Below are 21,846 nucleotides of genomic sequence, written 5' to 3'. Positions count from 1 at the left end.
TGACAAACCAATGTCACGAAGAGAGATGATGACATAAAAATCATGCTCAATAGGATTACGCTGAGGCCCAGACTAAAGGAAGGGGGCAATGGGGGAGGGCCTGGTCTACCTGGGGCCTGCTAGGGCCATGATGCAGGCCAAAATCCCCATGCTGTTTCTCTCCGTTGGGGACCCCTATTTGGTCCAGGGGCACGACCATAGTAGAACACTGAGTGCTCCCTCGAATGGCACCTCGCGTCAAACATTGCTCTTGAGCCAGTCTCCATGTCCAAAGCCCGGCTTACATTCCCATCATCTATTCTGCCTTTCAGTGACCAGTGATGCTGTCTTGGAGCACACGTCAACACACTTATCTTCAGGTAAGTGGAAAGATTAGCCCATAGGCTTTGATCCCTCCAGGTCCTGTTCCTTCACCTGTTCATATGTCTGGAACTCTAAGAGAAGATACTCAAGTTAGAAGCCCAGGATCCAGTAGTTTTGGCCTTGATTCCTAGAATGTGAAAACCCTTAGGCCTCGGTGTCCAGAATGGCATTCCAAATGGACAACCTTGGAATATTCCAAAAGACATGGACATGAGCCACAAATCTGGGGCCTCAGAATAGGTCACAAGGAGGAGTCATAATGGTGGGTCCTTCTATGGTTCCCATGACACCTAGAGAAGAACTGTAAATTTAATTCCGTGACTCTTGTTTTCATGATGGCTGATCTTAGTCAGGAGCAGAGCAGGCCTGTTTTTCGTCCCTCCCGGCTCCCGCCTGCCTAGCTTTACACACGAAATAACTACACACAAATTGTCTTCATTTAAACACTGCTTGTCCCATTAGATCTAGCCTCTTACCAGCTAAATCTCACATCTTGATTAACCCATTTCTATTAATGTGTGTAGCAACACGAGGTGGTGGCTTACCGGGAAGATTCTAACCTAAGTCCATCTTGGACCAGAGCTTCATCGGGTCTGCCTCACTTCCCTCCTTCCTAGCATTCTGTTCTGCCTACTCCGCTCACCTGATTTTCTGTCCTATCAAAAGGCCAAGAAACTTTCTTTATTAAATAACCAATGAAAGTGACACATAGACAGATGACCCTCCTACATCAGTGATGATCCTGATTGGGACTGCCCGAGAAAGAAGTTCTAGTCAGCTTTGGCAGTGGCTTTCGAAACTAATAACTTGCTGTAATGGACTTTCGGAATGAATGGCCTTTTGGCATGTCCGGGACACATTTGGGGGTCCAGAGTTCTTTCCCTGCACTAATTCCACACAGGGAAAACTAGTTTATCAAATCGCACCTAGGCACCCTCAACCTTACCTCTTCTACCTGTGATTTACTGAACTTTACCTACCTTTCCAGCAAGGCAAAACGGGAGACTATTCTGGATGCTCTATTAAGATAGATGGTCTCTTCATGGCGCTTGAGCCACGAAGGCAGCCTGATTTTGAGAAGTTTGTAGCACATGTCAGAGGCTCTGCCTATCATGCATAGCCCCAGGCATAGCCATCTTCCCTGGAAGACATTGCCTTCAACATTCTGCCTAGGACTAGGAATATCCCCAGAGACACAGAGCAGGCCAGACCTAACTCTGCCTCTGGATGGTCATTAACAACTCTCAGGTATGTCCTTTTTTTCAACAGCTGGTATTTGTTGTTTAGACAGCTGGGATAAAGTAACAAATGGATTAAGGGATATTTAGAAATGATAGTACATACAGTCTGAAAAGTTGTGTTGAGGGGTTTAGGGAATGATTTTTCTATCGTTCTATTGATGTAATGGGGATGTATGTGGGCATTGAATCCTTTTAACAGAGATAGATATGTAAGTCTGCATGGAGCCTACCTCTTGTGTGACTTACTACTGTTGCACAAGTCTCCAATGGCCTAACAACATTGATCAGTTCCTGTCTTCTCTTTTTTCTTTCGGAGATCTGAGCTTCCTCTTGGACCCCACCACATAATACCTTTCAGGTAACTGGAAGATAAGACCTATGGTTTGCATTCACAAAGGCCCAAGATGCTCCTCCATCTTTTATAATCTCTGTCTCGTTCTCCTGACATTCAAATCATACCACCCATGCTAGCTATGCTTTCTTCACATACTCTGTCACTTGTGCCTGTGTATCAATAATTAGTGATCCAAATTATTTCGCTTGCATAAATTCCAAGAGACATGGACATAAGCATCTGATCAGGTACAAAAGGGGATTATGCATAGCTCTAATCAGGAGTTGCCAGGTTGGCAGCGTTGGAGCATACCGAGGATACCAATATCACTTCTGAAGCCAGTTGGATATATGGCTAACTTAAAAGTTCTGGTGTTAGACTGTTGTTCTGGGTATCCTTGACTGTGAGTCCTTCACTTGTGACTTAGTGATCCCACTATAAACCTTCAGGTGGCCCACTTTCTTGTAAGAGAATACATCATAGCACTTGTGACTTAGTGATTGCTCTACAAACCTTCAAGTAGCACACTTTTTGGTAGAATACATCATAGCACTTCTGACTTAGTGATCGTTCTACAAACCTTCAGGTAGCACACTCTGGTAGAAGAATACATAGCAGCAGGCATTTTCTTTAGGACCTGAATGCTATGAGACAGATTAAACTTAGCAAAGCAAGATGCAGTCATTTAAAGACATTCTTGTATGACGAAACATCAGCTAACTAGTACTAGCAGTGACATAAGTGAGTCGCAGGGTGAGTGGGGCCGTTTGTGCTTTCCTTACCCTTGCTAATAATTGCTGTGTGTGCTAGGCCTTGTGCAGTTCAGGATCCAGGGGCTGGAGATCTTTCTGTTCAATGAAACTATTCATTGATGACATGATCTAAGGCATACAGAAACCAATCTCAAAACTGTCCAGAGATGTTCCTTCCTCCTGATCACCTTTCATGTTGTCAGCAGGTACCTTGTTCAGAGAATAAGCAAATTGTCTACTGCACAATCATATTCTTCTATCAAAACTGAGTACACAAACTTACCCAGGTTTTGCCTGGCTATAAAAACATTCATCTGTTAAAAAAAATGACTTATCTGGATTGATGATGGAAACAGTTCTCTGAATATGGTGAATTACTCATAGAAATGGCAATCAGAGATCCAGAGGTGAGTCCCTCAGATAAGACAATAAAGATTCTCCAGGCCTGCCTTTGCCTAGTGTGCTTTTGGTGACATTCTCTAAGCACTATATGTGGGTTTTGTCTTCCCGCTTTTGAGGTAATATGCACAGTAATTTTGTCTAGTGACCCAAAATTTGCATCACTTTTCTTACTGAGAACCAAGCTGCTGACACATTCATCCAGTAAATATATAACCAATAGGAACAATGGAAATATGGAATCAAAAGCAGGGCAAGCAACTGGGATATACACTGACAATTATACTAGCATTTCAAAAATAATATTGTCCTCCTGTTAGGTAAATGTAATAGGAGATATTTCTACATCTGCTACTACTAGTGTTGAGTATTTTTAAGGAGATTTCTTTTATTTTGTATTATCTTAGAGATCTAAGACTGGAAAATTCATTTCAGAAAATACAGGTAAGTAACTATAAACTTTGGAGACTCTATGTATTGTTCTGTATGCAACTTTCTGAGGTCTATGTGTCTTTTGGAGTCTTACTGGAGGTTACTGCTGTGATATTTTTAAAATTTTATCCAAAGATTAATTACTGAGTATTTGTTGTTTCTGGTCTCTCCTTTTAATTTTAACTATTTTCTATATTATGTAAAAGATATAAAATGAAGGATTATTTTAGAAATGTATATTGGCTAATAATCAGTATGATCAATTTCTTGCGAAACAATATCACACTGTATTTTTTGATTATTTACTAGAGTTTCAGGATAGAGGCCCATTACTTATAAGGAGTCTGTGTTCATACTATAATATTCTTCACTTCTAGTTTATTCAGAGAAGGCTGACATTAGTTCACTATTCTTATTCCAATATGGAAATATATGTCTTATTTTTATAGCTTCTCTATGGCTTACAAGTCATAGATATAAGACATTTGTATGGATTCTGGAATTTTAAAGAACATCTTTTCCCTATTAGTTAATTGCTGCTTGGATGGTGTAAATTTACTGAGCTGTAGAAATTCAGTATATGTCCCTTTATACAAGTTTTCCATATTTCAATAGAAAGTAAAATATACCAACAGTATAGTACATATTGGTTAAGGTTTTTCTTGAGAATGTTGTCTTGTACAGGGTATTTTACTTGGTGCATAATGACTGATGTGCTCAAAACTGGACAAATATTCATAAGGAAATCAATGATTTAATATATAATACTTTGGTAGTGCAATAGTTTGAATAGGAATAGCCCCATAAACACATGTGCTTGAATGCTTGGCCACCATGGAGTGGCACTATTAGAAGATATGAGCTTGTTGAAGTATGCATGCCCTTGTTAGAAGAAGTGTGTCACTGAGGAGTGACACACTTTAGGGTTTCAGATGCTCAAGATAGGCCTAGTGTGGTGTTGCAAGGAGCTGCTTGTTCATCCCGGCTGCCCAGAACTGAAATAATCACATAGAAACTGTATTAATTAATCACCGTGAACAGTTTGATATCGATTGTGTTCAAGTACTTGAGTGAATACTTGATTTAAAAAACATATAAATACATATATAATTGATTAAAGAAATATAAATAAATACCTTTAGTATAGAAACAAAACATGACCAAATTCTTATAAAGAGGAATGTAACTATCAGTAATGTTGGGAAAGTTCTATGGGAATATAGACACAAATAATATCTAAAGACAATTAGTTAAGTTCATTATAACTGCTATTGTTTTTGAAATGTATTTGGTTTTTTTCTTTTGCCATTTATTTCCATGTTGGGTAGAATAGCAGTGGTAACATCCTGTTCAGGAATAGAAATCAGCAGATTCTTTTGTCATTACAAGTGATAAGATAGTCATGGAATTAGTGGATACATTTAAAATATGTACAGTTCATATAAAACATGTTGATTTAATTCCACAGTGGATTGAAATTAAAAATAGGGAAATATTTATTGATAATCTCCAAAATATTTGAAAAATAAAATGAGAACTTCTAAGTAGTTCACTGATAAAAGAAGACATAAAAAGAGAAACTGACAAGCATTTCAAACTAAATACATATAAAAATTAATATCTTCAAATTCAAATGTAGCTAAACTGGTTTGGAAGATATTTTTTAGAACTGATTCTTAGATTACAAGTAAATAGAAGCCTTAAATAAATGATATTATATTCCAATGAATGGCTTTATACTCTAGTAAAAGAAACTTAAGAACAAAATGACACAGAATAAGAGAAACAGGACATTCATAAAGAGAACAGAAAGTAATCAAATATATTTGTGTATATATGTACATATACACATATGTAAATATCTGCCTCGTGTGTGTGTGTGTGTGTGTGTGTGTGTGTGTGTGTGTGTGTGTGTATGGGGCGAGAGAAAATGAAAGTCAGTTAAATTAAAACACACCAATTAAAGAAGGCATGAAAGAATAAAGGACAACATAGCCACTAGTGTAAAGGTTAATAACAGAGCTGTCATTTATATCTTCTGAGAGAGGAAAAATCAGCTTTCTCCAATGAAAGGGCATTGGGTATATAAATTAGCCAATGGCAGAGCTTCTGTTCAGGGATAGCTAGTCAAAATAGAATAGACTCATCATTTGGGGTTTTGGTTTTGTTTTTTTCTGGTGTTGTTGTTTGTGTGCTTTTCTTGGGTCACAGTATTATTTTTTTTTCTTTTTGAGTGTTATTTCATTTTGTTTTCTTTGTTTGGGGGTTATTGTATTAATTTTTAGTTTTTTTTTTAAAAAAACAAAGTTGTGTATATAGGGATGAGGAGATTATTTGAATGAACATACACAATTTTAAAAAAATCCATTAAGAGGATAATGTTCAGAAAGATCTAAAGGGAATAATTTTTCAAATCAAGATATAAATATTAAGACACATGAGAAATGATATTGTAGGATATGTGTATGTTAAATAATACGAAGTGCCCATAAACTCAGCAACTTAGATAAAGTTAAAAAAAATCAAAAGATGCAAATATAAAGACACAAATAGAAAAATTTAGTAAGTAGATAACCAAAAAGAGTATTTTCTAACAAATTAATTTTTATTAAAAGCATTTTTGCAAGGAAGTGTAGATTACACTTTTAAAACATGAATTTCATATGATCTTCTAGAAGATATAAATGTTGGAAATATTCCCTTGTTTAATATTTAAATGTGCCTTCACAGAAAACAATACTACATGTAAAATGAAAGGTATATAGCAACATCTTTCATGAACATATATCTGCGTTCAAATTTTTAGAAAATGAAATTTAACAATATTTAGACATGATTTGCAATTAAATCAAAATAAGTATGGAATTAAGTTTGGTTTAACATTTAAAAATAAATCTGTATTTGCAAACCACTAAAAATTCAAACTGAAAACATTGAAAAATGTACTCATTCATAAAATATGTGTTCCCATAACTACTCACAATTAGCCAAGTGTAGGCACATGCGTGTGATCTTCACATTCAGGACGATATAAACCAGGAAAGTGTTGATTTGAAGAACAGCTTTGGACAACAAAGTGGGAGTTTGTCTCAAACAAAAGTCAAAATTAAATTTTATACCTTTGGAAATTAAAGACTTACACATTTCTTTTTCTTTTGAAATGCCATGTTAAGTTTGTTACATTTTACTCTTTGTACTTATTTTCCAAAGGCAATAATTTCTCATTTAATATACCAATCCCGGCTCTGACTCTCACTCCTCCTGCTGCTCCCTCCAATTTCCTCCCACATCACCCCTCATCCACTTCTCAGAGAGGGTAAGGCTTTCCACGGGGACTCAACAAAATCTAACACATCAGTTTGAGGCAGGACCAAGGCCCTCCCCACTGTATCTAGGCTGAGCAAGGTATCCCTCCAAGGAATGGGCTTCAAAACACCAGTTCAAGAAGTAGCGATAAATCCTGTGTGGCCAGCAGCCCCACAGTCTGCCCCAGATCTAAAATTGTCACTCACATTCATAGGGCCTAGTTTGGTTCTATAGTGGTTCCCCCACTATCACTCTAGAGTCAGTGACCTCCCATTAGCTCAGGTAAGCTGTTTCCGTGGATGTCCCCATCATGGTCTTGACCCTTTTGCTCATATTATCACTCCTCCCTCTCTACGACTGAACTTTGGAAGTTCAGCCCAGTGCTTCCACTGTGGATCTCTGCATCCACTTCTATCAGTTGCTGGATAGAAGGTACTATGATGGCAATTAAGGTAGTCGTCAATCTGATTACAGGAGAAGGCCAGTTAAGGCACCTTCTCCTCCATTGCTTAGACTCTTAGCGGGGATCATCCTTGTCAATTCAAGAGAATTTCTCTAGGGCCAGGTTTTTTGCTAGCCCCATAATGGCTCCCTCAATCAAAATATCTCTTTTCTTGCTCTGCCTCTTTGCTCTTCCTCCATTTTGACAATCTCATTCTCTTATGTTCTTCTCCCCCACTCCCCGTCTGTCCTGCTTCTCCCCTTCCACTGGCCCTTCTCCCTGACCCCATGCTCCCAATTTTCTCAGGAGATCTTGTCCATTTTCACTTTACAGGGGGATTCATGTATGTTTCCCTTAGGATTCTCCTTGTTACATAGCTTTTCTAGGGTCATGAACTATACATAAGCTAGTTATTCTTTGCTTTATGTCTAATATCCAATTATGAATAAGTACATACTGTGTTTGTCTTTCTGGGTCTGAGTTACCTCACTCAGTATGTTTTTTTTTCTAGTTACATCTATTTGCATTTTTCAAGATGCCATTGTTTTGTTTTACCCATGGAGTAGTGCTCTACTGTGTGACTACACCACATTTCCTTTGTCCATTATTCAGTTGAGGGGTATCTAGGTTGTTTCTAAGTTCTGGCTATGACAAATAATACTGCTATGAACACAGTTGAGCAAATGTCCTTGTAGTATGATTGAACATCCTTTGGGTATATACCCAAGAGTGGTACTGCTGGGTCTTCAGGTTGGTTGATTCCTAATTTTCTGAGGAACTGCCATATTGATTTCCAAAGTGGCTGTACAAGTTTGCACTCCCCAGCAGTAATAGAAGGGTCTTCCCCTTACTCCACATCTTCTCCAGTAAAACATATCATTGGTGTTATGACCTTAGCCATTCTGAATGGTGTGAGATGGTATCTCAGAGTCATTTTGATTTAAATTTCCCTGATGGTTAAGGATGTTGAACATTTCCTTAAGGGTCTTTTGGTCATTTGAGATCCTTTTGTTGAGATTCTCTGTTGAGATCTGTACCCTATTTTTAATTGGATTATTTGGTATTTTGGCATCTAGTTTCTTGAGTTCTCTATATATTTTAGAGATCAGTCCTCTGTGTGATGTAGGGTTGTTAAAGGATGCAAAGAGGTGGATATCTATCCCCATGCACAAAACTCAAGTTCAGATGAATCAAAGACCTCAGTATAAACCCAGCCATACAGAACCTCATAGAAAGGAAAGTGGGAAGGAGCCTAGAACACACAGGCACAAAAGACCGCTTCCTAAATATAACATCAGTAGCACAGACACGGAGACCATTAATAAATGGGAACTTCAGAAGCTGAAAAGCTTCTGTAAAACAAAGAACACAGCCTATGGAATGGGAAATAAGATCTTTAGAGACTTACACATTTATAAAGAACATTTATGCAAAAAGCCTTCTGACTCTCCATAAGAAAAGCATCATTTTATCCACATGGAATAACTATTTGGATCTGGTAAGATGGTCTCTAGAAAAAAAATATAGACCATGAAATTTTTAGTTATTTGTGCTGATGCAGAGACTTTTCTATAAGTAGATTCCCAGACCAGTGTTTAACATAAAGAACTATTAGCAAATATAGACTATCACAGAAGGTTAAATAACTAACAGTAACTGCGATAAAAATGGAAAATAATAATAAAAATGTAAAAACAATCTGGATGATGAAAAATTTTGTAGTATATTCAAAGAGTTCTTTGAAAAAACAATGACACAATGCTTTCTTATCTGAACTCCCCATGGATATACAGAGTGTGTGGTAGCATAGGAAACATTTGAAGTCTCTAGTCACTTACTTCTTAATTATTATAAGCTCCTGTGTAAGCAGTAGGTTAAAGCTGAGGAAGAATTGTGAATTACTTGAATACCACATGTGAACCAAAATACATATAGAAGGCGGATCTCTGTGAGTTCGAGACCAGCCTGGTCTACAGAGCTAGTGCCAGGACAGGCTCCAAAGCCACAGAGAAACCCTGTCTCGAAAAACCAAAAAAAAAAAAATACATATAGAGAGAGTTCCTTAGCAAAGAGTAATTAACATGCTGGTTCATTATATAAGGAAATGTCTACCTAATCATTATATGTGCTCAAGGCTGAAAAAATAAGTCATTATCTACATATTACATACACAAATATTCTATAGAAAAATCATGGAAAAAAACAGATCAGCAAGAAAAACAAATTATGTGGAGAAAACCTATTTGTATATGAAAAACTGCAGTTCCCCCAAAAAGAATATACAAAGAAATAGGAAATTATGACACATGCACAGAAAAAGAAATCAATACAAAGCATTAGCAAGGAAAGAAAGGTGTTGGACTTACTAGAGAAAGATATTAAGCCAACTTTTCAAAACACATCCAAAGAACTAGAGAAAAACATGAATAAAGATTTTAGTAAAGTATGAAACTGATATTTCAACAAATAAAGACTGATTAAGAAACAGGTAAGAAAGAACCACATGCAAATTCGACAGGTCAGAAATACAATACATGGGTAACATCATTAGTAGAAGTCTTGCCCATCATAACCAAAGCCCTGGTTTCCATCAAACACTGGAGAAAAGGTAATATATATATATATATATATATATATATATATATGACAAAAAGGACCATCAAAGAATGGATTTTTAGCAGACAAAAGTCTTCTAACTTGGAGATGTTCTAATTAAAATTATCTAGTCCAGGTACCAAGAGAAAAAAATATAAAACTTGAACAGAAGAGAACCATGGAAATTTACATTTATATCAATACAGTAATGGGAGTTCAAGAAGGAAAATAGTAAAAGGGGGAAGATTGAGACATGATGTCTCAAAGCTTCCCAAATATGAAAGCACTAATGAACCCAATAAGAATATCACGAACCTCCAACTAAGATAAATTCAAAGATAAACACCTAATTCCAAAGTGCAAAGCATCATTGTGAAGCTTTCAAATAACTAATAAAAAACAATGCTGAAGGCTGTGACAATGATATTCAGAGCATGCTTCTTGCCATAAACTGTGCAGACCAGCACGCAATATTTATAGAAGGAACCTCGCAAAACTTTTTTTTACTAGGCTACAATTACCCTAATACCCAAAACAATTTTCCCCATTGGCATGGCTATCATTAAGGTCACAGACAGGGCTTCTTGGGCAGATGATTCTGTTAGCATAATTTTTGTCTGCCAAGCATGAGGCCCTGAGGTGTGGTGACACATGCTGTAATGTCACTGCTGAAGAAACTACTCAGGCTGGATCCCTGGGTCTCACTGTGTAGGTAGTCTAAGCTAAATAACCAGGCCAAGGGAGAGACCCTATATCAAGCAAACAAAACCAAGCAAGCAAACAGCAACAACCACACACACACACACACACACACACAAAAAAAAAAAAAAAACATGGTGAGCAGAACATGAAGAAAGACACCCAAGATTAACTTCTAGCCTCTGTATGCATGGACACATGTTCATGTGCAACCCATACATGAAAAGTAACAATAGAAACTGCTGAAAAGGAGAGAGAGTAAAGGGAAACATTATACAAAGCTAGAGGTAATATAAATTAGTCCAGTCACTATGAAAGTCTGTATAGAGGTACAGCAAAGAAAAAAACACAAAAAACTAAAATTATAAACTTCCATGTGATGGGGTTAATCCACTCTTGTCGATACAATTTCAGTACAGAACAGAGCCATATAAACATGCGTGTTCACCATGAAACAATGGAAAATGGAGATGGTATGAATCAGTTTTGATATCTATGAACACATTAATAGAAAAATAAGCCTTTCTTTATCTCTAAAGAATGAAATGATCACATTTAGAGGAAAATATTTCAATAGAACTACACTGCAATCATACTAAGTGAAAATAGAGATACTCAGAAAGAAAAAAAAGTCACATTTGCTCTTCTTTAGAACTGAGATTTCACATACATGCATACAAATACACACACACACACACACACAACATGGAATTAGAGGATGGAGGTATTCAGGGAAAGAGAAAGAGGGTTTGCAACAGGAGGAAGGGGGGTCAGTGGAAGAGGGTAATGAGAAAATGGTGGCTGCAGTTGGAGTAGATGATATATTTTAATGAAAATATGTGCTATTAAAGCATCTAGCCGTCTACTACATCTCTGTAGCTAATAACTATAGATGGTGGGATCTTATAGTTTGCCACACATTATTGGTTGCATCTATGATGCAAAACGTAACAGAATTAGCGTCACTATGATTTTCAGCTTACTAACGTGAAAAGCTGTTAGTACAAATTCAGCCTTTTCAGCAAAAGTTACAATGTTTTAACTACATTTTCATAATGAAAACCTACTGACAGGATTGTAGAAACAGAATTAAAGCATTTAGCACAAGTTAACACATAGACACACTTCTTCCTTCCATATGTGATAAAGTTTAACAGTGAGAATATCTAGCCTTTGCTTTCTATTTGGGAAGTTACTAGTTCTTATTTTGATTTCTTCAATAGATATATGTTTATTTAGATATCTATTTCTTGTGTGAGCTTTGTCAGGTCAACTGACCAAAGAATTCATCAGTTTCAGTGAGGTTATTAAATTGGACGCAGAAACGATCATTTTCATAATACTTTGAATGCTTTTATTTTTTAAAGTTAAATTCACTACAGCCTTACCAATTTTATTTATCTTTTCTAAAACCCAGCTTTTAGTTTTCTTAATTTCTTTGGTTTTATTGACTCCAGTTAATACTTTCATTAGTTTAACATTACTATCTTTTCCCGGTTTACTTTGGATTGAATTGCTTTCCTAGTTGTCTGAAGTAAAAAAAAAATACTAATTTTAGAACACTTTCCCATCATTGTTCTAAATTTTTAAGATTTTTTTTCATGCATTATGAAGTTTAGTACATTGTATTTTCATTTACTTTAAGTACTTCTCAATTTCTTGAAACTTCTCTAATGTTATTTCCAAGCAAGTTTACTTTAGACTGGGATTGTAGCTCAGTGGAAAGGAGTATGGAAGTCACATACATCATTGCCTAGTGTATGTGAGACATAGCCTTTGAACCCCAGCACCAAAAAAAATAAGTTGTCAAATCTGAAAATGCACTTGAGGCCAAATTCCAGCCCAGATTTCCTAGCTAGTACCAGATTAATAAGAGACCTATGCTCAGAGTTTAGAAATGATTATATGTTTAACATATATTTAAAATGTATTTTCATTTTTTTCTGAATATTTTTCAGAAAGGACAGAGAAGAAATTACCATAGTATTTGTTACCTTTGAGATTATATAAAATGAGAAGAGGCCTTTGCCTTCTCAATTAATTAATCCTCACTTAACATGTGTGGGGGTAGCATAGAACCCAGCCCCAGCAAATTTCACTAATTCTTTCATTTGTCATTGGCATTTTATTTGAGCACATACATCAAATTTTTGGTTGCATAATTTTCTTTCTGCAATTTGCATTTAGTTTTTTTTTTACAACTTTATTTCCTAAAATCTTGGTCTTGGTTTTCAAGTTGATTGATATGTGCTTTGAGGAATATTTATGTTGATACCTTAAAATCCTACAGATATTCCCAACATCTGATTCGTGTTGGCACTTGAAGAATATGTTCTGTTACTGAACATGCAAGTTTCTTTTTGCTATACAGAAAGATTTTTCAGTCCTGTCTAGGACATTTAGGAATCATGTGACCTTAGGTTTAATAGAATCTTTAATCAGTCCTCCTACATAGCTGTACCTCAAGGTCATAGTGACTGAAAATTCAGCTTCCCATTTCACCAGGTCCACCACCACTCAGCAAAAATGGAGTCTGACTGATTTACTGTATGTCAGAATGGAATTTCTGCTTTTGTTAGTCCCACTGACACTTGCTCAACAAAAGCCAGGAACTTAAGCCACTTTTTTCCCCCATCCTCCCCTTCTTACTTTTCTCTCCCCATCTCCCCTTTCCCCCATCCCACCCCACCCCCCAGTTCCCAATTTTTGCCCAGCAATCTTGTCTACTTCCAATATCCAGGAGATAACTATATGTTATTCTTAGGGTTCACCTTCTTATTTAGCTTCTCTAGGATCACAAATTATAGGCTCAATGTCCTTTATTTATGGCTAAAAACCAATTATGAGTGAGTACATCCCATGTTCATCTTTTTGGGTCTGGGTTACCTCACTCTTCCTATTGAGGACGTGAATTTGATTTTTCATTGTAAGCTACTGGCGTAGGGGAGAAAAATCTGAGTCTTGCATATTTTCATTTATATCAGGTGTGCCTGGGAGCACTGACAGCAGGATGTGCTTCAAATAGGGTTAAACAAACATTGATGACTACCCCTGTCTGACACTAATGCTTACTGCTTGTGTGTTGAGTGGGTCTCATTTTCCTCCTAAACTCCACTAATACCACTATTGTAGACAATCGGAAATCAGTTCTCCTCATGGCACCACTGGAAGGTGATGGAAGTTCAACTGCCACAACCCTGGGAAGGTAATTGATATACTATGATTGCCAATGCATTTTTCCTATTCTATGTTATCCTTTCTTATGAAACATAAGCATGGAGTGGAAAGTAATGACACTGTTTTTCATGTACTAAAATGCATTTAATATTACTTAGGTAATAAGGGAAAAAATAATCCCCACATAGATATTCCAAAGCAGGATGTGTCACACTGTAGAGGAACTAACAGCTAGTATAGTAAGTGACGAAAAAATAATAATTGGCTTGCAGATTTGAAAAGAAGGAAAAATATTTATTCACAGAAGACATAATTATCAATGAATACATCCAAAGAATCTAAAAACAAAACATCCCTGAAGTATGATTAGAAATTACATATCTTACAATCAAAGCAGTGATTTTTCTTGTATCTTGCTAATTATTTTCCAGTTACTTCATTATGATTAATGCATTTTCCCTCACTACCTTACTTCCTAAAACTTTCTTTACACACCACCAAAAAGCAGAGGTCTGTTCATTCATTTGTTTTTCAATACAGATCAGTGACATCACTTGAATGCATACAATACAATACTTACATAAAGTATCAAATGCAGAACTCTTTGCTAGTCTAGTTTTATCTGCAAATAGATAACCTTAGGATACTAGTAGAATGATTGTATCATATGTCTTCTAAGAAAAATTACCTATTGTTTCCCAAAATTAAGAAAATCATACCACATTACAGGATTGGACAGCTGGCAATAGAAAACACACTATTTCTTATCAAGAATCATGTTTACAAACATGATTCTTCTTGGACAGAAGAGAGAACAAATAGTTTCTCTTATGAGAACTGAATAGATATTCAATTTATATTTATATATAGAAATTATATTTTTTCTTTATAAATCATAATTAATTTGACTTTCTCTCAACCTGTCTATCTTGGGAACATTTGATCTACTGGCAAGGGATTCCAGACGTTAGACAACACAACTTTAGTATTTACAAAGTTCTCATTTGAGAATTGTAACACACACTCACACACACAAATACACACACACCATCAAATATCACCTTTTAGGTAAATATACAATTTTGTGTTATGTTGCAGTCAAAGCTATACTTGCTTCATGGGGCCACATTCAGCCCACAGGCCACAAGTTGAGCATACCTAGATAGTTTAAGCCCAGTGTTGCCTTGATAGCTTTTGGTCTTGATAATCTGTGCACTTTGAAGTGATGTATAAAGGTCTAAAACTGTATGATGGCTATCTCTTACTTTTCATTGTTAACTGTTGCTTCTACATTTATGACACTAATATTGGGTGGCTATCTTTACACTTGTCATATCTCCACTTTAAGACTAACATGTGACCATCAGGTGAAGAATATCTCTTTCAGACAGCAGTTTTGTTTTTTTTGTTTTCTTTTTCGAGACAAGATTTCTATGTGTAACTGCTCTCGCTGTCCTGGAACTCACTCTGTATACCAGACTGGACTATAACTCACAGAGATCCACCTGACTCTGCCTCCCAAGTGCTAGGATTATAGGTGTGTGTCACCATGCCCAGCTGACAGCAGTTTTGTTGTATTTGATTTCATTTTTTAAAAAAAGAATAATTCAACCACTATATGTCATTTGGTTGATGAATTCATTTCCATGAAAGGTAAGTTCTGATTAACAATGTTACCATTTTGTTTTATTTTTTTTTCTTGGTGGTTCTGTTAAGCCATCAACTTTTACTGTCTTTATGGTAGTTAAGTAAATTAATAGTTTAATTTGTATTGTAGGTTTTGATTTTTGGTTATAATTTGAATTTTCAGGTCACGTTTTAAAGGATTAAAAATGCCTATCTCTTAATGTTACTGCATTTATTAGAATAGCTTTGGCCAGTCTAGTGGCAGATACATTTGATTCCAACACTTGGGAATCAAAGGCTAGTGGATCTCTGTGAGTTGGCATCAGCCTGCTTCACATGGTGAATTCTAAATCAGCTATAAATTCATAATGAGATCATGTCTCAAGCAAAGAATAATATCTTTTTAATTCATTTTGTTTTTTAAAAAGAAAGCAAACTATCCTTTTTCATTTAACATACCAACCCAGTGCCCACTCTCTTCCCTCCTCCCATTCTCTTCACTTACCTCCTCCACCCCCCATACACTCCTCAGAGAGTGGGGAAGGACCAAGGTCCTCCCTACTATATCTGAGCAAGGTATCTATCCAAAGAGAATAGGTTCCCAAAAAGCCAGTAAAAGCAGTAGGGACAAGCAGAATATTGGGCTGAGCTCCCGACATCCAGCTGAAGAGTGGGAGGAGTGAGAATATGAGCAAAGACCATGATGTGGACATTCACTGAAACAGTTTACTTGAGCTAATGGGAGCTCACCAACTACAGCCTGACAGGGAAGGACAGGTACAAACTAGACCCTCTGAATGTGGGTGACAGTTGTATGGTTGGGGCAGACTTCAGGGCCACTGGCAGGGACACCAGAATAATACTTTTTATTGTGATATTCATACAGAAGATATCAGCAAGCCTTTTACTTTCAGATTTATTATTTTTAACTTTTGCACTGTTGATAATCAAATATAAGACCTTACACATTCTAGGCAAGCAATTTACCTCTGAACTCTGTATCTGGTCCCCTTTCCACTTATGTTAACTTATTTTGTAGGACTAAGGGATCAAATTCAGAGCTTTATGCATCCTAGGCAAGCACTCAACTACTAAGCCAAAGGCTCTGTCCATTTAACATTTTGTATAAGGCAGGTCACCTTTTATCTCCTTAATCTTTAGGGGCAGAAAGAGTGGTCTGGGAAATCTTTCTTTTGGTTCTGGAGGACACTGCTAATATTACTGTTAGGCATTGTAGTCCTTGGTTAACAGTATTCTCCTCCATTTAATAGCTTGAATACGGATGCATTTAGGGGTGACTGGAACATAGAAACTCTGAGCTAATTCGTGGTAATAAGTGTATGTGGAACAAGCAGATCACTGGAGCTGTGATCTGGAGGTCTGAGCCTTGTCTTTGGCTTTTCCAAAAGCAAGGGAGGCAGGACATCATGAACCGAAAGCTCCAATACCATGAGCCAATACAAATGTTTCCTCTTTTTAAACTAATCAAGTAGTCATCTCAAAAGTGTGAGGCTACAGTTCTTTAGCATTTTAAATAACATCCTACTTTCTCAAGGCATGATCTTTCTGTTGAGATGTAGACTATATTTGTAATGGAGTAAATGAATGCAGACAGATTGTATATATATACAGCTTTAATAGACTTACAGAACCACCGTTCCCGTAGAGACCAGGAAAGCAGAAGCAGCGGCTGGGAGCATGCTCGCCAAATTTATAGGCAAACATTAGCCCGAGGCGAACACGCCCCTAAGGGGCGGGACTTATCCCTACATATATTTACGAGAGGACTCTAGTATACTATTTCTGCTTTCAACATCCTAAATTCTCTCTCTCTGTCTCTATCTCTCTGTCTCTATCTCTCTGTCTCTCTGTCTCTGTCTCTCTCTGTCTCTCTGTCTCTCTGTCTCTCTCTCTCTGTGTAATACAAGATTATAATTATGTCCTGGGGCATAATTTATATATTAAACCCAGAGACGTGTGAACTTCTAGTACCTGGATTATCCTTCTGGTATAGGAAGTTTTCTGTCATGAATACTAACTAGTCTTTAGACCCTTCTCTTTATTTCATCTTGAACACACATTAGTCAAACATTTGATGAATTATAAAACTTTGTGTTCTTGATTTAGCCCAGGAAATTGGGTAAGCAAAACAAATGTGCCAACTTCAAGCTCAAACATTTTCCTTTGAATAGTGTCCCATCAATCCCACAAGCTTTTTCATTCCTTGCATATTTTTCTCTTCTCTCTCTATATATTTTCAAGATAACTAATCATCTAGGTGAGATTTTTATTTTTGATCACCTTATCATTTCACAGATGTTATTTTCCAGTCCAATTTTGTTTGTGATTATTTCAATCGTGTATTCTTCCAGGCATTTATTGTTCTTCATTTGAATTCTCAGTCATTAAGCTTAAAAGTCAGTTCAATTTGTAGTTTGGTGCTCTAGTAAATAGCTATTTTTATGACCTCCACATACTCTCTCTGGTAGTTCACACATTTCCATCTCTATGTGATTAGCAACTTGTTGCTTGCTTTTCTCAATCTTACAGTAATTCCAACATCACCTCTAACTCTGTAATAAATGCTTGGCATTTGTATTCTAAAGTAGATACATATTCCAGGTTTTGCAGTCTTCCTTTGAAAATTCCTGTTCAAAGGTCCTGGACAGACTGCTGTGTCCTCTGGGCCCATTATCAATATAGCCTTTAAAACACCAGGAAGTTACCTCATTAGAACACTGTGCTGACTGACACAATGCTAGACTGGAATCTTTTATTTTTAAATTTTACTAATTATGTATACAGTATTCTGCCTGCATGTGTGCCTGCATACCAGAGGACGGCATCAGATCTCATTACAGATGGCTGTGAGTCACCATGTCATTGCTGGGAATTGAACTCTAGAGGAACAGCTAGTGCTTTGAACCTCTGAGTTCTCTCTCCAGCTCACTAGGCTAGAATCTTTTGTCTATTGATTCAGGTACAGATTTGAGAACTACTCAAAACCTACAAGCTACTAAGGCTTAAAAAAAATCACTAAAATATACCTAAATATTATCACCACCAAGACCCCTTGTAGTCAACCAGTAGTGTATAATATAGGCAAATGCAGATCAATTCCATGTGGCTGGCACTTCATGATCCTGCCTGATACTGGTGAAAGTGTTAAAGCTCAAACCACAGGCATCTTCTTTCAGAGGCCAAAACATTCTGCTCAATAAAAGATTCCATTATCAGGCCTGATTAGTATTGGGGTCTTTAGTAAAATCCCATGCTTATTTATCCATTTGATTCACTGTAATGACTGAATATCATACTCTATGAATATATTGTTTTGTTTATACATTAGTTGATGGGTATTTGGATTTTTCTCTACATATTGACTATTTTGAAGAGTGTTACTTTGAAAACTGGTAACTTTTGTTTGAAGACTTCATTCAGTGATATACATGTAAGTCAAATTATTTCATATAATAATTCTCTTTAGTTTATTGAGGAACACCAACTTCTTTCTACCATGTCAGCATAATTTTCTATTCCTATTAATAATAGATAAAAATTCTAATTTCTCCACAGATTTACCAATATTTAATTCCCCTCTTTGAAAAGAAGAGCCATCTAATGGGTATAATGAAGCATTGATTTTGATGTAGTTTGCATTTGACTAAGGAAAAGTAATGTTGGGTGCCTGTTCATGAACTATGTGTCTGTATCCTTTAGAATCTAAACTTTAGATTTCTTTTATTTTGTCCATTATTTAACTCAACCTGCTTGGTTATAGAATTCCTACAGATTTCAGACTTTCCTAGTTTGTCTTCTGTTATTGATTTATGGCCCATTCAATTATAATCAAGAAATGTGTGTATGGCAATTTAAACTTTTATTGTGTTCTTGCCTTTTTCTCCTCTTGTTGTGTTTTGCATTAAGCTTTAGTTTTTGGAAACAGGGTCGTGATATGTAGCCTAGGCTTACCTTGGTACTTCAAAGCATATGCCACCAGATTGGATTTGTGGCTTAACAAATAGATTTTCTTAGATTGTTCAGGTGGAACAAAGAAAAATGTATATTCTACAACTTTTGAGCAGACTCTTGATTATTTTAGGTGTGAGTTAATCTATAATATTGAAGTCTTATTTTGTATTAGTCATATCTTTCTACTCCTTATTGAAAGTAAGACATGTCTATTAATGTGGAACTGTTCTTTTCCTCTTTCAGTTTTCTTAATATTTACATATTTTGGAGGGCTGATATTTACAGCATTTGAAATACTGTTATGTTGCTTTCGTCAATGGATTCTTTTAATCCCCACATACTATGCTTTGTCTCTTCTAAGCATCTCACTTTTAAACAGTGTTTACCATCCTTCAAGTCTGAATATAGGATCTCTTGCTTTCTGCCCTAACTCATTTTGTGTTACATTTGCATACAGAGCCTTTCCCCCATTCTTTCACTGTTGACCGTTTTTTCAATGCTTATTTCTGTTTCTTTAATGCATTTATATCTAAAATGATCTCTGAGACTTGCTTTAAATATTTTGTATTTAATGTCTCATAACTTTTCTTTAGACTGCCATTGCTTCCAATACAGCTACTGGTGGTCAACAGTTTTTTCTTGAGGAGAGAAGGAGAGGTGGATGGGTAGTGTCACAGTTTGGTTCCTTTGTTTCCTTTTGTGTGTATTGTGCAGTATTCTTTGTGAGAACCATAGGTCATTTTGTACACTCTTCTTAACACAAGAATATCTTTAATTGAGGGACTTCATAAGAGTTAAATAAAAACACAAATGAATTATGTAGTATAATTAAAACATTTAGGAAATTAGTAATTCAAGTTTCAACCCTTGCTTTACTGCATCGATTCCTTGTTCTGATATTCTAAGTAGCATAGCATAAAATGAATTTATTTTCTACACTACTCAAAATGACATGTGAAGAGATGAAAACAGTTAAGTTTCAGGACTAGGAACATACAATGACCAAGCTAACTAACCAAGTGTAAATGAAACACTGCATAGGCTAAGTTCAGTCGGCTTGGTACTTAGGAGCAGCACACATTACTAGAGCAATCCTTTCCCTTTAGGTTATTTTTCTTATAGCTTCTATATGATGTATGTTGTACTGTGATTCAAAACCATCTGAACTATAAAGGACGTGGGAATCCCTTATAGTTTTAATTACTGATTCTCATATTTAAGTTTGAACTTATGACAAATGAATTGCAAACCACAAGTCACATCTTTATGAAATGGACATATCCCATGGACTTTAATTTCTAAAATCCTACATAAAACTGGAATTACAAAGCAAAATTGCAGTAATACTGTTTTATTTTATGCGTGATCTTTATAACTTGAGTTGAGTCTGAATCATTACCTTTAATGTTGCCCTGATACTATTTATTTATTTAAAACTGAGTCTCACTAAGTAGTCCTTGTCATAAACACAGAAATCCTCCTGCTTCTGCCTCCCTAGTGCTGAGATTAAAGAAATGAGCCAACTACATCTGGATTTTAAGAAAGCAAAAACATAAATCTAGTAATAATTAGTTCTCATAGCATTTACTTGAGAAATGTCTCAATGTTGCCTCCATTTTGCAGAAACTTCCCTGGATATAATACCTCAGTGCTACCTCTGTTTTCAATCTACTCAGCCACCCCCCTCTCAACTCCTATGAATCCATCTTGCTCTTTCATTTTGGTATCTAAAAATTCTATTAAGTCAGTCAATAATTTAAGTGGAAACATAAAAAATTGAGTTGATTCTCTTTCTGCCTCTGACTTTTGATGTGTGATAATGTACCTTGATACACACACAAACCCTTCAGGGTTTATCCTAGACTACACAGAATAGCATATGCATGTAGATTTATGTCTCCAAAAATTTTGCAGCTCATCAGCCACTACTACATGAAAATTTTCTCTACCAGTCTATATTGGCTCCTTTTTGTATTAAAATCATAAGTCCGCTATGCTTTTCAACTTCTTGTTTCTTTCCGTTCCTCAATTTCAAGTGCCATGTCTTCACTTGCTTCTTCAGCCAGCTCAGATTTTCTCTTGAATATTTAAAGTTGTGAGTTCATTTTTTTTCAGGTCCATTGCTTTAATTGGTTCCTTTTTCAAAATTTGTACTTTGGTGATATTTTATTTGCCTTATGTATGTTTACCCACCTGTTTCATTTTTGTTTTCCTTTCGCTCTTTTATAATTCGTAAGGCACTTTAGAATCTTAAGTCCAGTATCTATGCTTCTTCAGAGATGGAATCTCCCAATTTTTATTTGACTCTTCAGTTTGCTGTTTCTGTGTACTCTTAGTTTTTGTTCCAGATTTGAAAATACATTTGAAAAAGCATTTGAAAATACAGTCATCATTCCCATCTTGGATAGAGAAATCTAATCAGCCTAAGTGAAACTTAGGGTCTTCTTATGTATCTTTCTAGGCATGCATTTTCTCAATGGTCCTATATAAGAAGCTATAATTAACAGA

The 21,846-nt window shown here is 36.1% G+C and overlaps 1 long non-coding RNA gene and 2 other non-coding genes across 9 annotated transcripts in view; all 3 read left to right on the top strand.

The window, feature by feature from the left end:
• On the top strand, positions 1-69 carry LOC113455826. Its single transcript, XR_003376787.1, has one exon. It is a non-coding gene; the product is annotated as a small nucleolar RNA SNORD115 (small nucleolar RNA).
• Positions 70-282: 213 nt separating this feature from the next.
• The window catches only part of LOC102001067, a 65,729-nt gene continuing 44,165 nt past the window's right edge, over positions 283-21,846 (top strand). The window contains exons 1-3 of one of the 7 annotated variants that reach the window (XR_003376776.1): positions 283-1,962; positions 3,497-3,533; positions 13,696-13,768. This is a non-coding gene — a long non-coding RNA (uncharacterized LOC102001067). The remainder of the gene's footprint in view (positions 1,963-3,496; positions 3,534-13,695; positions 13,769-21,846) is intronic. The other 6 variants (XR_003376778.1, XR_003376781.1, XR_003376777.1 and 3 more) reach the window with 6 other exon arrangements.
• Positions 3,028-3,093, top strand: LOC113455822. The gene has a single exon (XR_003376783.1). It is a non-coding gene; the product is annotated as a small nucleolar RNA SNORD109A (small nucleolar RNA).

The sequence above is a fragment of the Microtus ochrogaster genome, unplaced genomic scaffold, assembly GCF_000317375.1.
Source record: "Microtus ochrogaster isolate Prairie Vole_2 unplaced genomic scaffold, MicOch1.0 UNK140, whole genome shotgun sequence".
Lineage (NCBI taxonomy): Eukaryota > Metazoa > Chordata > Mammalia > Rodentia > Cricetidae > Microtus > Microtus ochrogaster.
The sequence above is the reverse complement of the archived record's forward strand: the minus strand, read 5'-3'. Positions and strand labels throughout refer to the sequence as shown.